Genomic DNA, 16,569 nt, shown 5'->3' with positions numbered 1-16,569 from the left:
CGGCAGAACCGGTTGTTAAAATGGGGCTTGAAAACATCCAGTTGTTAAATTATTTGAATCTCACTACTGGAACCAGATGTTAAATTATTTGAATCCCACCACTGACTGCAGCCTATGTCAACAGTATAAATCAGGGATCCTAGGCATACCTTAGAGCCAGGGAAAAGGTCAGCTGCCAACCTCCTTCCTGCCCAGGCTTGTCTCACAAGATGTATCCCAAAACTCTGAGGGGTATCCATTCTGTGGGAACTCTGCCCTGCTTTGTTTTCAGTCTTAGAGATCCCCTGGGTTTCATGGTGCCCTTTAGCAGGAGGAGGGCTTCCACTGCTCACAGTGCCTTTGGTTTCCATGGTACCTGCTGATACCTTTCCTGATATTTTTGGAAAGTCGGCAGCGCCAGGTGGGGTTTTTGCAGATTTTTTTTACAAATATTACTTTGACAGCAGTTGCCACCACTGTACAGGGATTTTTAGTCTAGATGACTGAAGATAAGCTGAGGCAGCCACTTTGTGGCTGGCTTCTATGCACACCATCCTGTCAGAATTCCAAATATATCCACAGCCTCAAAAAGGTTGGGGACCCCTAGCATAAGCTAATCCTGGGAACACTTGTACAGCTCTATTTAGTATCACGAACAGATAATCTAGAATCAGAAAACTGTTTGAGATCCTTTCCGGCTTCACTTTGCTCACTCAGATGACAATACTGAAGACAATTAAAGCCTTTCACTCAAGATGCTTTTAAGGCTCTGCTGCTCCAGACTGAGCATCCAAGTTTTCCCAATATATTCAAGTAATGTTCCCCTCAGCCATTAATTTCCTTTGTGTTCTCCAGTCCTTGGCTCCCAAACACAAAATGGTTTTAAAATTGAAGTTCTGACAAAAAAGGAATGGTAACTGGGAAAAAGAACAGAATGCAGAAGCGCACATTAATAAACTTGGTGTGTTGAGTTGCAGTCCTGTCACAAGGAAGCTTTCTCTCAGCAACACTTCAGTTCTAGTGGACCTTTATAAAAACATTTCTACTTGGCTCATAATTTTAGTCAGTAAGAATGTTGTTATTGACTACAGTGGGAACAAGGATATTTTGCAAGGATTAGAGAAATGGTTAATTACTGGATTATTGTTTGTGGGCACCATGCATATTCATCTTGGATGTTCCATACAACTCCAGCCCATTCTGTGGTCCTGTTAACCTCATACCAGAAATTTGTCCTAATGCCTCTTTTCAGGCAAATATGACCTGTCCCCAAATGTCAAGTAGATTAATTAGTGAAAGGCATTTTCAAAAAGAAACACTATGGCCATTTCTGTATGGTCAAAATATTTTGGATTGAGCAAGAAAAATATCCCTGTGCAGCCAGTAATTCCACACAGTTCTCAGTGCTAAATCGGGCCTGCCCCGTGATATTTCCCTTACCGTGAGATTTTCAAAAATAGCCAATTTGGAGGTTCCTTTTTAAAATCCCAGTGTGACCCTGCTTGTGCCTGCTACCATGCAAAACCGGTTTATTTTTTCCATCCAGCCGCCTGATCCCCCCGCCTAACGTTCATTCAAGCTGCCACTCAAAAACAACAGCCAATCAGAACACGGGACAGTGGGCATGGTCAGATATGCTTCTGAAGTAAATACAGTAGTATCAGGCTTGTGTGAAAGAAATTGGAGCCTTTCCTCCCCATTTTAAATGGATTCCTTCAAAAAGCAGGCAGTCGTGTGGATGGACACCCTGGGGGATAAAATAGACCCAGGTTTTAAAAAACGGGAGTGTACAGGTATAATTTTTCCATGCAGAAACGGCCTATGATAAAACAAAATGATTCTAAAGCAGGGAATTTCACCCTTACTAGATGAATGTATCCCTTTTAAAGCAATAAACAATAGAATTTCATGAAGAATCATTGCTTTTTTAAAGTATGCAGGTCTAAATGTGGGCTGAAAAGTCTGTCACATTTCAGAATCCATGCATAATGTAATCACTAAGTACATTGGGCCAAAGCTAGATAGAATTACTTTACCCTATCTAGCCGGCTAGTTGAGTCTTCGTGTAATTAAAGACTGGCATAATACAGATACACAAAGGGATCAAATTTTGGTGGCATTAACACTTCAAAGGACTTTGCCTTTGCCATCTGACTGACAGTTTTTAATCACAAGTATGTTGTTAGGGTAGAATACAGGTTTTTTAAAAAATATTTCGAGTACAGAACAAGAAATTGTATGCTGTGTGCTCAAAGATGCATGAAATGTTCCCCACTCAACAAGAATCTATGCCAGAGCCCATGTGATGTTTACACTGAAGTGAATCCATTTATAGACACATTACTCACCACTGTCCCAGTTATTATACATGCTCCATGTTACATTTTTTTAAAGCTTCTGTTGGCTGTTATGTAGCTTGGAGAACACCCAAGTGAGCTATACGGTTGCTGAATAATACAGTCAAAACCCCTTTGGCTAACTAGAAATGTTCAGTACTTCTGTAAGTAGAGTGCACGACAACAACTTAAAAATGAACCAGATATTGTACGATTTTAGAGAGTGGGCAAAATACATAGGAGTTTGAGAAAGTGAAAGGAAATGTATTATTTAGACATGCAGAGAGCTTTCATTCCTTGAGCATTTGAATAACCGTTAAGATTTTAAAAATCATTTAATAAAAAAGGGAAATTAAATTCAGTAAACTAAAAAGTTTACAGAGTTTATAATCCTTTACAGGCTACAGGTAAAACTGGCATAATTTTTTGTGCATTATGAACTTCAAATGAGAAAACTAATAAAAATATATTTCAGTCTAAACCCCAGGAAGGAAACATATTTTGTAGGGTTTCAGAAATGACATTCCATTAGCTGCTCTTAGACAGTGTCTGATTTGGGGTTGCTAGCTGTGTTACATGTTGATTTTGATGGTACTTATGCAAGATTGCAACCTTCGAATGCAAGAAATATTTTCCTTTGAGGAGTGAGATTCTAGAGTGTAATGCTTAAATTGGCTGACTTACAGGGCAATCAAGTTGTGAGGAGAGCTATGGTGGCTGGAGGCAGCATGGTAAAACAGCACCATGCAGCCTCCAAAGGGGCTTTGGGCAGTACAGAAGGGAGGGAAAACAAAAACCCCATTCCACAGCCTGAATTGCCCCATAGGCTACACAGGCTTATGCCACACTTTCATGCAGAGTAAGTCTGCAGGTCTGGGGGCCAGTGTTCCTGGGTTGGAATGCCAGTGGAAGCCAACTAATGTTGACTGCACCTCTGAGAATGCCCCGTCCCGTCCCGTCTCCCTATGTTGGCAGACACCAGCTTTGTGGCATCCCCAACTTCCAGGTTTTGTCTTGGCACAGCTGAGGAGCAGCCAGCCACTGGTGCCTTTGTGCCCTCTGTTGGTGGGGTGCCACTTGCACCAGCAGAGGGGGCAAATGCATTGATGCAGCTCTCTGCCAAGCCTTATGTACATTTGCCACCCCTCCCATCTGGACTGAGCTGTTGATCTCACAGTATAATGAAACCACCTTCCTTCCTAAATTAATATTTCTTTTCTAACCAGTGTTAGAGACTGTTGTCAGAATGAGCAACCAGAAAGCGGCCCTTTAAATTAAAAGTTCTGTAGCACTACTTGTAATCTTTTTTTAAAAGCCCCTCTAAGTGTTGAAGCAGTAATAAGAAAAAAAGAATGGAAATAAATATTTGGTTGCATCCAGGCTCAATCCTTTCTTACTAATAATCAAACATGAGTGTTGCTCATTATCTGTATACAATTCCCAACTAAAAGATAAGTATAGACACTATTGAAATAATGCCTGAGCAGTTTCAGTTTTTTCCATTTTTTCAACTTCAACAAAGCAATTTGCAATTATGACTCCCCACAGTAAGTTCTTTCTTTCTTTCTTTCTTTCTTTCTTTCTTTCTTTCTTTCTTTCTTTCTTTCTTTCTTTCTTTCTTTCTTTCTTTCTTTCTTTCTACTGTTTCCAAGCAACAGCAGCACGCTGAAAAAGTAAAGGCATTTCCTTCTTCTGTTGCTGCAGCAAAACTGAAAGCAATGCAAACATGGTGTGAAGCAGAAAGTGAGAGTCCTGAAGGATGATTTTGGAAAAGATGATGAAAAGGTTTGTCTTAGTTCTAGGTCACTCAGATTCTGAAGAGAGAGGGCTGGCCAATGGACCTCCCATATGAAAAGGACCACATCAACATGGACAGTTAGTGTCTGAAATGTTTCATGGTAGGAACCCCAGTCTGTCAAAATGAATCCCAGGACCAGCAGAAGTGTCAGCACCTTGGGTCTAGCCAAAGCTCCATTCACTGGGCAAGTGACTTCAGTGGGGAAGTCTGCTGTTCTTGTGTGCTTTCACCAGCAAATGTAATCAGTATGTAAATAATTTCTCTTTTTGTCCTGTTTTCCATATTCCCATGAAGACCAGTAATTTGGCTGACACATTGGAGAGTTATTGATGGAGGCCAGCCAATGCAGCAAAGAATGCTTACTGATTTAGTTCAAGTTCCTGACAGGTTGTGATACCAATTGGATGTTTGGGTTGCTTGTTCTTTTTTCTTTAGAATTCCACTAACTTGGACCAATCCCAAAGTGTGATACTGAGCAGAGGGTTCCACTTCTGTCATTAGGCAGCCATGTCACAACTATGCTGTCCCACAGTTTCAATGTGGCACTTACAAGCTCCTGTCTCACTTTGGAATATGCAGACAGGGCCATCTGTTCTACAGACAGACAAGGAACAGCACAGACAATTTTCAAATGTTACATGCTTTGCACAAACCTAGCCTCTGAAAACCTGCCCAAGCAGAAAGGTCTTAAACCAGTGATGGCAAACCTTTTTGAGACCGAGTGCCCAAATTGCATCCCAAATCCCAGTTATTCATCACAAAGTGCCAACCCGACAATTTAACCTGAATGCTGAGGTTTTAGTTTAGAAAAAAAACTGGTTGGCTCCCTCTTCCTCTGCCCCACCCACTCAAGCAGGGGCCAGCCTGCTCTAGCCTCCAGCAAGTCCTGCATGCACCGCTCTGTGCTTCTCTAGCATCTCTGCCTCCTCTGCACCCCCCATCTCAGGCAGCAGCCACCCGGAACACAGGCACCTGGCTCGCCAGCCGAGTCCTCCCTGCTCACCACTGTACGCGCACATCATGCTCAGTGGCCCAGGCCAGTCTAGATGTGTGTGTGTGGGGGGGGTGATTTTTCGTCCCCCATATGACGAACTCTGTGTGTGCATGCCCACAGAGAGGGCTCCAAGTGCCACCTCTGGCACCCGTGCCATAGGTTCGCCATCACTGTCTTAAACTGTTTCTTGAAGATGCGCATAGGCAGGGCAGGGGTGGGACAAATGCCCCAGGTGCAGGCATGGGGGGCAAAGAATCACTCCCCACCACCCTTCCCCTTAGACTGCCCCCACGTCCCGGAGCAGCTTCCGCAGCCCAGAGCAGGCTGCTCTTTCAGTTTTCAAAGTTAAATGTGGTGTGGGGGGTACTCAGGAGGGGAGTGCAGGCGCCATTTTGTCCTGGGTGCCAGTTCCCCCCTCCCTATGGCACTGAAGATGGATGAAGAGCTCTTGAAGGGAGACAGCAAAAGTCTATTATGGCTATTAAGCCAGTGATTATAGCTTTGCATCAGAGATCTTCCCACTGCCCCTAGCCAGCCTTCCTTCTTTCTCACACTTCCATTAACACCTTTCCCCTCGCCCCCCTTGCTGTTGCCAGCTGCTTCAAATTAAAGAAAAGTTGTTGCCAGTTGCTTCAAATTAAAGAAAAGTTGTTGCCAACTGATTCAAGTTATAAAAAAGAAGTTCACTCACATGGGCTTAGCCAAAACACACTGATCTTTGCATTTTATGTTGATAGATTAATATCTCGATATAAGAACAAAGAATGCTTGGAAATAACAAGCCTCTCTGTTAACTGGCAGCAGCAGCAAGGGGAAGGGGAGAGAATATCAGCTCTAACAGGGCTCGAGCACAGTCACCTTCTTTGGCAGCTTGTGATCCAGGAAATTGCTTTGCTTTTTCATTTTGGGACGGGATTGTTTTTGGAACAGTAATATGGATGAAAGTGCAGTCTAAAATCTGAGGTGTAGTAAGATCTGTGTCTTTAAGAATAAGTGACTTTAAGATCCATGTCTTTAAGAGTTAAGAGAACCAGGCCTGGAGAGTTTTATGCTGAAAACCTGCACCCAGGAGGGAGTCCCTGCTCATGTGAAAAACACAAGGAGACCCCTCTACAAGTCCACTGCATGCTGAAGAGGCCATGAAGATCTCCAAGGTAAGCATTCTATGTGTAATAGGACCCTAGAATGGATGAATGAGCTGCAAAACTCCAGATTATTGGCAGACTGAAAGCATGGTCACATAATTTTACTAGTTAAGCATTTAAATTTCTTTCTCAATTAAAAAAATAAGGTAGCAGAGATATTCATTAGTATGACAAGTATAACTGTGGTCTGTGGCAGCCAGTAGGCCATAGTTCTATATGAACACAATATGTGCAGAATCACACAGGGTAGTGAGAAAATCAGGTTAATGAGATACATATTTACAACTTGGTGTGATAATCTAGGACACTGGAGAAATATGATGTTGAGTGTACCTAGTAACAAAATTAACCATTATTACTTGACAGATGTCACTATATCAAAAGCTCTAGATTTAGCCAACTGGTTTCAGACATGAGGAGGGGAAGCAGCAGGACATTTGAGGCTGGTGATAAGTGATAAAAACAGAAGAGTCATATCTAGAGGGAAAGTTGGCAAGACTATGAAAATCTTAAATTAGTGAGCAAAGTTAAAACATGGCTTCAGTTTTTGCATATAATCCCTTAAAAAAACAAAATCACTGTAGGAAAATGGTGAACTACCCCCCTCCCAAAGAGGGCAAAGAGAGAGAAGAGGGGGGAAGAGAGAGAGAAAGGGGGAAGAAAGAGAGGGAAGGGGGAATGAGAAAGAGGAAAGGGAGAGAGAATAGAAGGGAAAGAGAGAAAGGGGGAAAGAAAGAGGGGAGAGAGAGAAGAGGGAAGAGAGAGGTGGAAGAGATAGCTTTGGCAGTAGCAGTAAGGGTTGGGGAGAGAAGCATCACCAGAGGTGGGATCCAGCAGGTTCTCACAAGTTCCCGAGAGTAGTTTACTAATTATTTGTGTGTGCCGAGAGGGGGTTACTAATTGGGTCTGCTTTTCCGTTAGAAATTCCATTAGGTCCCAAAATCATAAAGTCCTGTTGTTTCCTATGTGGCTGGTTAGCGAAGGTAGAAAATGGGATAATTCTCCCTGTTGGGCTGTTTTAAAAACATGTTTTAGAAATATAGTAAAGTTTCTTGTTTAAGGAAAGTATCCTTCTTTTGATTTCTAGAAACAAAATTAAGTATTTGAAAGTCTTAAGTATTTGACAGGCAGTCAATTAGAGGAGAAGTAGTTGTTTCTGTTGGCAGTAGACGATAGGACTTGCTATAATGAGTTTAAATTATGGATAAAAAGATACCAACTGGAAATTATGAACTTTTTTTTTACAGTAAGAGTTTTTTACAGTAACAGAGAAATTATTAATGCCCCTCCCCCGGAATGCCCGGCCACGCCCCCGTCATGCCCCGCCCAGTCCCACTGGCACTATGCCACTGTTTGAATCCCACCACCATGGGAACCTGTTACTAAAATTTTTGGATCCCACCACTGAGCATCACCCACATTCCTCCCACGCCCACCGAAAAAAGCCTGTGTTGCTTTAAAATTAAGCTTACTTTAATTCCTTGCCAGTGGCAGCTGGAAGGAGAGAGTGAGGTAAGGCAAGGCTAGGGAAGAAATGCCCTTCCTGGCCTGTTCCCGCCCCCAGTCACCTGGCCATGGCGCCACATGCTAGGAAGGTTTTGGTGGTGGGGGGCAGGAAACAGGGTGCAGAGGGAGGAATTGGTAAAATCAGTACCCAGCTTGTTGAGGGTAAAGTGTAGATGATTGAGGAAGGCAATGGCAAACCATGCCATGATGTGACATCACTCTGTGGGTTAGTAATGACCTGTACTTGCATCGGGGTCTACCTTTAATTTTTACATTTAATGTGTCTCACAGTAACGAGTGACTTTTTCTCAGACTGATATTTCCAGCAGTCGAGAATGCAAAGGAAAAACACAGGACCTAGGAATTGTTTGGAGACTAGTAAATTATAAATGAAGGATCAAAGAGTTAGTGCCCCTTTCTTCGCTTGTGCTGATTACCCTCTACGAGAGGCTAATGAATGTATTTGCTCCTGCTGATGTTACTAAGAATAAAGGTCAGTTCACATGTTATGAAGCCAGCCTTGGCCTGCCCCACCTCTCAGTGCTAATTATGTGATATGTGGTATCAGTAAACACTGGATTAGGCATTGACTGGGTAGCTGGCAGGTTGTTATATACTCTAGGATTTCTACTTGCTGATGATCTGACCTTAGGGTACCTTTCTTTCTGGCTGCCTAATCTGAATTACAATAATACAAGGAAAGGGGAGAGGAGAGAGAGTCTGCATAATGAACATTTTCCTAAGAATGGCAATCAGTTAAATTGAGGAAAGTAGTTCTTGTTAAAACCTCAGTGTTCACAGACAGAACACTTTTTGAGAATTTTACTTATAAAATTAGTCATGGCTGACTCATTTGGATACAAAGGAATTGTAATGATGGAATTTTTCATTCTGGTTATCATCAAACCTCTGTAATATACTCTGCAACACAGCAAGAATACCATATCCAAATTAAGGAGTGGCGATTTTGTACAATATACTTAGAGTTTTGTACTTTCCATTTCCACACAGCTGTAATAAATATGACAAAGACAAACAAGTATGAGAAAGAGAAAAAATATGTAAGACTGTCAGAATGCTAACAAGCATTACAACAAATGCAGTGTGCAGTAAATAGCAAACATCTGTAGTGACAGGTTAGTATCCCAAAATGATTACTAGTATCTGTGTTTTTCAAGAAACATAATCACATTTCAGCTATAGACATGCAAGTCATGAGTTACACCACTGCATTGTTGATAAGGTATAGGTTGCAAACGTTATACTGATAAAACAACTTTGCACTTTAAACAAGTGTTCCCAAAGTTCTTTCTCAAACTGTCTCTTTTGCTGGATTCAAAGAATTGTTCGTGTGCACATACATATTGTTATGGGAGTGCCTAGCATTTTGCCCCTTCCTTTTCACAGAGACAAGAATAGGGCTCCTCAATGATACAAACATTAGTGATTTTAATTTATTTTTCATGTCATTTTGCATGGACAATATTAAAACAGCAACAACTGTTACTCTAGTTTCCCCTCTGAATATCGTCCTAGGCAGTCTTCATTATTCACATGATACCTGATCAGCAAAACATTCTTTTGTCTGAAATGACAGAGACAGAATCATATCTTTCGACTTTTAGGTTCATCGTCATAATAAATGATCAAAATTAGCCTTCTCTCTCTCTCTACTCCCTGCCATTCCAAGTCTGTTTGGGCTCTTCTTTTTTAAAGAAGACATGCTGTGCATATTTGAGGAATGCAAGTTCCTGCATCTCAAGTCTTTAAGAAATTGTCAGTTGCAGTTTGGCTCTCAGACAGAGTAAAAACTGATAAACTACACTTACGAACTAAACTCACAATCCATCATATATCTAATTTCAAACTGGGCCCAGTAGTGAATTGAGGAGGGGCAGATGACCCAGACATCACTTTAACAGGTCATGTGGGGGGCACACTGGGTCAGTCCTCCTTTCCTCCTCCCACCAAGAGAAAGCAGTATCTCACATGCTCACTTGTCGGCCTCCCACCACTGCTTTGTCCACCTGCTGCCTGCAGTTTTATAACGGAGCACCCCTGACTGGGCCATTGAGGACGGATCAACACAGTTGTAAAATGGAGCTAGAAATAGATGAGGGATTTTCCCGGCAAAGCTGAAGGAAGTTCCAGTTTGCATAAAAAATACACTGAGGAATTAAAACATATCAACATAACAGAAGCAACCAAGCCTTACGCAGCTTGGAACCCTCATACCTGCAGGACCGTCTTGCCCCATATGTCCCGAGTCAGGACATATGCTGGTGGTCCCTGCTCCCTCAATGCTGCGGCTGGCCTCCACTCGGGCCAGGGCCTTTACAGCCCTGGCCCCTGCCTGGTGGAATGCTCTTTCTCCAGCTGTCCGGGCCCTGCGGGATCTTAGTGAGTTCCGCAGGGCCTGTAAAACCGAGCTGTTCCACCAGGCTTTGGGGGAGGCCAGCTGCTGATTGCCCCCCCTTCTTTATAACATCAGTAGACCCTGCCGTCCCCCCCTCTTAAGGGGATTAGGATGTGGGACACCATCTATTGTGTTTTGTAATTGGAACACTGTGTTTTAACGGGCTTAGTTTTAAAACGTACAGAGCCACAAACGAATTATTCTTGGTTGTTGTTGATTTTACCTTGTGCTCTGATTGTATACTTTGTGTTCACCGCCCTGAGCCCTTCGGGGGAGGGCGGTATACAAACATAATTAACAACAACAACAACAACAACAACAACAACAACAACAACAACAACAACAACAACAACTTCTACCAAAGCCTCAACACAAAGATCAATGTTGAAAGCAAAAAACAAGAGAAAAAAGCAACACTTCAGTTTTGGAAAGATCTGTGGGAAAACAAGAGAGATTACAACAGTAAGGCACAGTGGATAAAAGATTCTGAGAAAGTTGTTGGCCAAAAACAAATGCAAGAGCTGGAAATAACAACTGATATGATAACAAATCGAAGCAAGAAAGTGAAAAATTGGACGGCACCAGGACATGATCAGTTGCATGGCTTCTGGCTCAAATACCTAACCAGTTTGCATCCGGCAATGGCCAAGCAGTTCAATGAAGGCATGCAAAATGGTGAAATCGATCAATGGCTAACAACTGGGAAGACATACTTGATTCAGAAAGATCCAGCCAAAGGAACAACACCTGGAAACTACCGGCCAATAACATGTTTACCCACGATGCTCAAACTGCTCACTGGCATAATAGCAGATAACATCAAATAGCAGATAACATCAAATAGCATCCTGCCAGTGGAGCAAAAAGGAAACAAAAGAAGGAGCAGGGGTACAAAAGATCAACTCCTGATAGATAAAATGATAATGGAGAACTGCAAGAATCGAAGAACAAATTTGCATATGGTCTGGATTGATTACAAGAAGGCATTTGACTCACTGCTCCATAGTTGGATCATGAAATGCTTGGAAACAATTGGCATCAGCAAAAACATTCGAGTATTCACTGAAAAAGCGATGAGACAGTGGAAAACTGAACTGACAGACAGAAATGAAAACTTTGGAACAGTCAACATTAAGCGAGGAATTTTCCAAGATCACCGAGAGTGATGGGATTGAAATGCCTGATGGCCAACTCATCAAGTGCAACCCAAGAGGCCGCTTATAAATACCTGGGCATTTTGCAGCTAGATAATATCAAGCATGGGCAAGTGAAGACTGTTGTCAGCAGAGAGTACACCCAGAGGGTCAGGAAAATTTTGAAATCTAAATTAAACGGCGGGAATACCATCAAGGCCATCAACACCTGGACCATACCCGTCATCAGGTACACTGCGGGAATCATCAACTGGACACAGGTTGAGTTGGAAGCATTGGATAGAAAAACTCGGAAGCTTATGACAATGCACCATGCCTTACACCCACGCAGTGATACTGATAGATTATACCTTCCCCGGAGATCTGGAGGCAGGGGCTTACTGCAAGTAAAGCAAACAGTGGAAGAGGAGAAGCATGCACTGGCCGATTATGTGAAGGAAAGTCAGGAACAGGCATTGATTGAAGTGAAGAACAGACATTTGCTGCAAACCCAGAAAACCAAACAAGAATACAGAAAAATGTGATTAAAATGAGGACTGAAAGCTGGCACAACAAAGCACTGCATGGCCAATTTCTGGACAAATCAAAGACAAGGTGGATAACGAAAAGACCTGGCTGTGGTTAACAACTGGAACTCTGAAAAAGGAAACTGAATCCCTGATTTTAGCCGCCCAAGAGCAAGCCATAAGAATAAATTCGATCAAGGCCAAAATCGAAAAATCCTCAGATGATGCAAAATGCAGATTGTGCAAAGAAGCTGATGAAACTGCAGATCATGTCCTCAGCTGCTGCAAAAAGATTGCCCAGACTGAGTACAAACAGAGACACAACTCAGTGGCCAAGATGATCCACTGGAATTTATGCAAGAATTAAAACATAAGAACAGCTAAGAACTGGTGGGAACATTGTCCAGAGAAAGTAATGGAAAATGAGAAGGTCACGATCTTGTGGGACTTTCGAATCCAAAAGGACAAAGTGTTGAAACACAATACACCAGACATCACCGTGATCGACAAGAAAGTGACCATCATCGACATAGCAGTCCCTGGTGACAGCAGGGTCATTGAAAAAGAACACGAGAAGGTCACTAGATATTGGGATTTGAAAATCGAGCTTCAGAATCTATGGCACAAACCAGCTGAGGTCGTCCCAGTGGTAATCAGCACGCTGGGCGCCATCCCGAAAACACTAGGGCAGCACTTGAAACATCTTCGAATTGACAAAATTAACATCTGTCAACTTCAGAAGGCAGCCCTGCTGGGATCTGCACGAATACTATGCCGATACATTACAACTTCCTAGGCCTCTGGGTGAGGCTTGAATTGTAATGAAGGCCAACAACCAGCTAAAGATCTGGCAGCTGTGAAATCTACAACAACAACAACAACAGCAACAACAACAGTTCTCAATGACCATTTTGGAGGTTTCCAGGCAACTACAACAACATTGCTGGCCTTTCAAGCCTTAGATTCTGTATAGAAAAGCCATGGGGGTGCAGGGACGGACTTGGGGACTGTATAGCATCAGTAACATAGCCATGTCACTTCCAGAGAAAACATAGAAATCCTGTAGGGTGACTCTAGGAATTGCTGTAAACAATGTTAAAACAGAAAGGGCTGAATTATCCATCCTTTGTCTTCTTGTACTTCACCTGCTTGGGTGTCAATGGCTGCTTCTAAAGCTGCAATTTAAGCAATAAAAAAGATAATGCTGCTAAATAATAATTATTCAACTTATCTATTACTATAACTAGCTTTTTTCTATTTATTCTTGTGCCAAAATTCCAAACCATTATAACACAAGCAACAGCCAAGAAATTCAGCAAGTAGTCGTCATGCACCTGGATAACAGACAGAACATATTGTGAATTTATTACTGAAATTGAAAGAAAAAAAAGCAAGAAGGAACTATATTTCTGGTTTCCATGGAAACCCTGAAGGCCAAACTGTTATCAGAGCAGAATACTTTGTTTTGCGTTGGTATTTAAAAGAGCCAATGGATTAATTTCTGCAAATGAATTTCTTAGAAAGGAAAGATTAGGAGAAATGCTTTAAGACCCTTGTTAATAAGTAACATAATAATGCTGTTTAGATTTTTTTTTTTTTAAAAAAAAGGAAAACCAAAGATGAATCTAAAGGTACTGTTAATACATATTTCAATAGACATAGACTGGAAAACTGTTATTTAACAGACCTAGAGTGCCTCCTCCAGGAACCAGTTATACATGCAATTCTGAACTATTTTTGAGACTGAATGCATCTGTGTTTATAAAGAAACTTTTCACTTGACCAGTGAAAGAGTACACAAAATACTGATACCAGCCCAGGTCATCTTCACCCATCCCTTCAAGCCTAAACTGGGTTGCAAAGGAAACGAATCCTGTCATTACAGTGTTAGCCACATTTGCTGCCATATGTTGCTCTCTGCATTGTTTATATTTATTTATCACATTTTTAGCCTATCCTTTCTCTAGGAGTATGTATAACATACGTTATTCACTGCTGTCACATTTCATCTTCACAACTCTGTGAGGTAGCTTGGCTGATAGAAAGACTGATTGGCCCAAAGGGCTGTGCTGGTGTCCAAGTGGGATTACAGGATGTGGGTGGGGGGGACAGCAGGGTGTTCCCAGGAGTGGAGCCAACATTAGTCAACACTCTTTTGGTGGCATAAAATGCCCTATGGGGCCTGTATGTCCTATGGGGCTTTCCAGTAGTGCAGGAGTTCCATGGCTTTTTTGAGCTCCCTGTACTGCCAGAAAGCCCTATTGGAGGCAGCAGGGCAGCACCACATTGGCTCCGCATCCCTTCGCCTCTGGGTTTGGATGAGACCATAAGACAGCTATCTACTTGAAATTATCTTTGCTTTCTAGCATTTTTAAAAGTTTAGTTTATTGCTTATATGTTTGTTTAGGGATTTCAGTAAAGCATAGCAGTCTATTACTGATGCACATTTATCAATGAAAGAAGACAGAAACATGCACTGGAAAACTGCATTATATCTCAAATAGCTAGGCAATGGGGCACTTACTAATTTTATCCTTTAAAGAAATTACTGTAACAATTTTTAAACAGCATCTCAAATTCGTCTTGAATACATACTACAAATTTAAGAGTTGGAGCAATCTGGACTATGCATTCAGAAGCTGGAGAAGACTCTTTGGGAGGACTAATTTTGGAACTTCAACTTTTCATATTAATAGATTCATACTGGAAAGGGTGATTGTATTTTCATCGACCAAGGGTACAATTCATGCCTACTAAGGAAATCTGGCTGAAATCAGTGCAACTTTCTTCTGAATAGCTGTGCTCAGGAACAATTCATTTACTTTATTGTTATTAAAAACATTTCTGTGCTACCTTTTCATCAAACTCAGGGTCCTCAAGGAGCAAAACTTAAAAGTTCTGCTGTATAAATTGTAAGATCAATTTTCCTGAAACTCACTGGGTGGACCCAGAGTTCCTTTCATGAGGACACTTCCTCTCATGCAAAAGGAGAGATCAATTTCTTCCAATTCTCCCATCCTAATGCAAGCTTTCACATGCCACAATTGAGTGTCCTTTAAGAGTTGCAGTGGAAGGGCCACTGGGAATGCAGACAGAATTGTAGTCTTGCCGACGAGGCCCCAAGGTAGAGACGAGACGCGGAGATTTCATCTGGTGGAGAGAGCCAGTAGCAGGAAGCGCGGGATCCTGTGATCCTGGCAACTCTGCCGTGTGCTTGCCCCTCGCACCTTTTGTTAGGGTTTCACTGGGGGCGTGTAAAGGGGTCAGGCAGGCGGGAGAGCGGGAGGTCAGGAGAGCGGGAGAACGGGAGATCATCATGTGATGCATGATCTCATCAGGCTGCTACGTGCGGGACGAAGCATCCACGTCTGGGTCTAATCCTCACCTGAGGGCAAGAGCCCTTTTGTCCCTTTGTGTGGGACACCTGGTGACCGCGAGTCAGGCAGTTCATGACCCGTGACTCACGGGGGAGCGGGGGTTGGGGGAGCGTGTGCGCCCAGAAGGCCGTAGCCGGCACCGGCATTCCAAGCGCTCTTTCTACGGTTCTGCTGGGTTCGCGGGCTCACCCCTACGCAGAATGTGGAGGAAGAAAAAAATCCATTCAGCGGGAACTAAAGAAGTGCGCATTAGAGTCCAGTTTTAAATGAGATTAGAAGTTAATCCAATAAAATGCATCTCCCGACTTGTTCTCTATCTTTTGACCTGCTTTCTATTTTTTCTGTTTCTTCTCTTTCCTGTTGCTAACTGTCAGTAAGACTATGTGTTCTATATTTTTGATGTACACGTTTTCTACTTTAATCCATATAGTTGTGAGCTTAGCCTAGAAATTGAATTGAGTGTAGCCTAGACATTGAAAATTATGTCAGTTGCTGTACATTTCCCTCTGCAAGTGTTATAGGAGGTTTCTCGCTGTTGGGAATGCCTTTTCTGCTACTTTATGTTTCCATAGTAAAAGCTCTTTCCAGTTTAGCTCTTTTGGGGCCAGTATTATGGATATTAAATTGTACTGACATAGACAATCCATTTTCTCTTTGAAAAGTTCATCTGGAAATGAGAAAGGGCTTCTCTTTCCCTAAGTGCACTTACTGGCATTGTGTTTGTGCTAAACCAGGCATAACAGCAATTTGGAACAAAATTTGCTTCAAGGCAACAATTGTGAATTGATACTGAATAAAATCAAAAGGCCTGCTTTTTGCTTTCTGTCAGGCACAATGAAAAGACTGGCCTTTAGCTTCCTGTAAGGCAAACTCCAGGTAAAAAAGGTTTAAAAAAGGTTAAAAAAAAAAGAGGCTTTGCTCCTCCACCCCATTTGACATATTTATTTAATTACATGAAAGGGCTTAACCAGCTTGAAACCTCTTAGGCAGAATTTGTATCTTCCATAGCTGTTTCGAAGTGACATGAAACATACAACCTGCTAAATATTACTCTCAGAGCTTGTTAAATAAAACAAAAAAAAAACCCCAGAAGTGATATGCCTTTTGGGATATGGTCTGCAGAACTTTATTGGAACTCTTTTTCAGTCTTAATTGTTAGTCAGCAGAGGCATATCTAGGGAAAATGTAGCCTGGTGCAAAATCTGAGTTTTCTGCCTCCCGCCTCCCCCCCCCCAAACTTTTTTTCCCCACCAGGTCATCTCAAAGTCCCCATCACATTATAGAACATGCCCCAACTCACACATCTGAACACAGCAATGGTCCATGCCACACAGTGGAAGTAAACATTTTTGACAACA

At 42.2% G+C, this 16,569-nt stretch overlaps 1 protein-coding gene and 1 long non-coding RNA gene across 2 annotated transcripts in view; one reads left to right on the top strand and one right to left on the bottom strand.

The window, feature by feature from the left end:
- The window catches only part of SMPX (small muscle protein X-linked), a 41,974-nt gene that overhangs the window by 4,760 nt on the left and 20,645 nt on the right, over positions 1 to 16,569 (bottom strand). The gene's annotated exons all lie outside the window — the stretch shown is intronic.
- LOC125432114 lies at positions 3,963 to 6,261 on the top strand. Its single transcript, XR_007244404.1, has 3 exons — positions 3,963 to 4,100; positions 4,408 to 4,500; positions 6,127 to 6,261. It is a non-coding gene; the product is annotated as an uncharacterized LOC125432114 (long non-coding RNA).

Source organism: Sphaerodactylus townsendi, linkage group LG04 (genome assembly GCF_021028975.2).
Source record: "Sphaerodactylus townsendi isolate TG3544 linkage group LG04, MPM_Stown_v2.3, whole genome shotgun sequence".
Taxonomy (NCBI): Eukaryota; Metazoa; Chordata; class Lepidosauria; order Squamata; family Sphaerodactylidae; genus Sphaerodactylus; species Sphaerodactylus townsendi.
The sequence above is the reverse complement of the archived record's forward strand: the minus strand, read 5'-3'. Positions and strand labels throughout refer to the sequence as shown.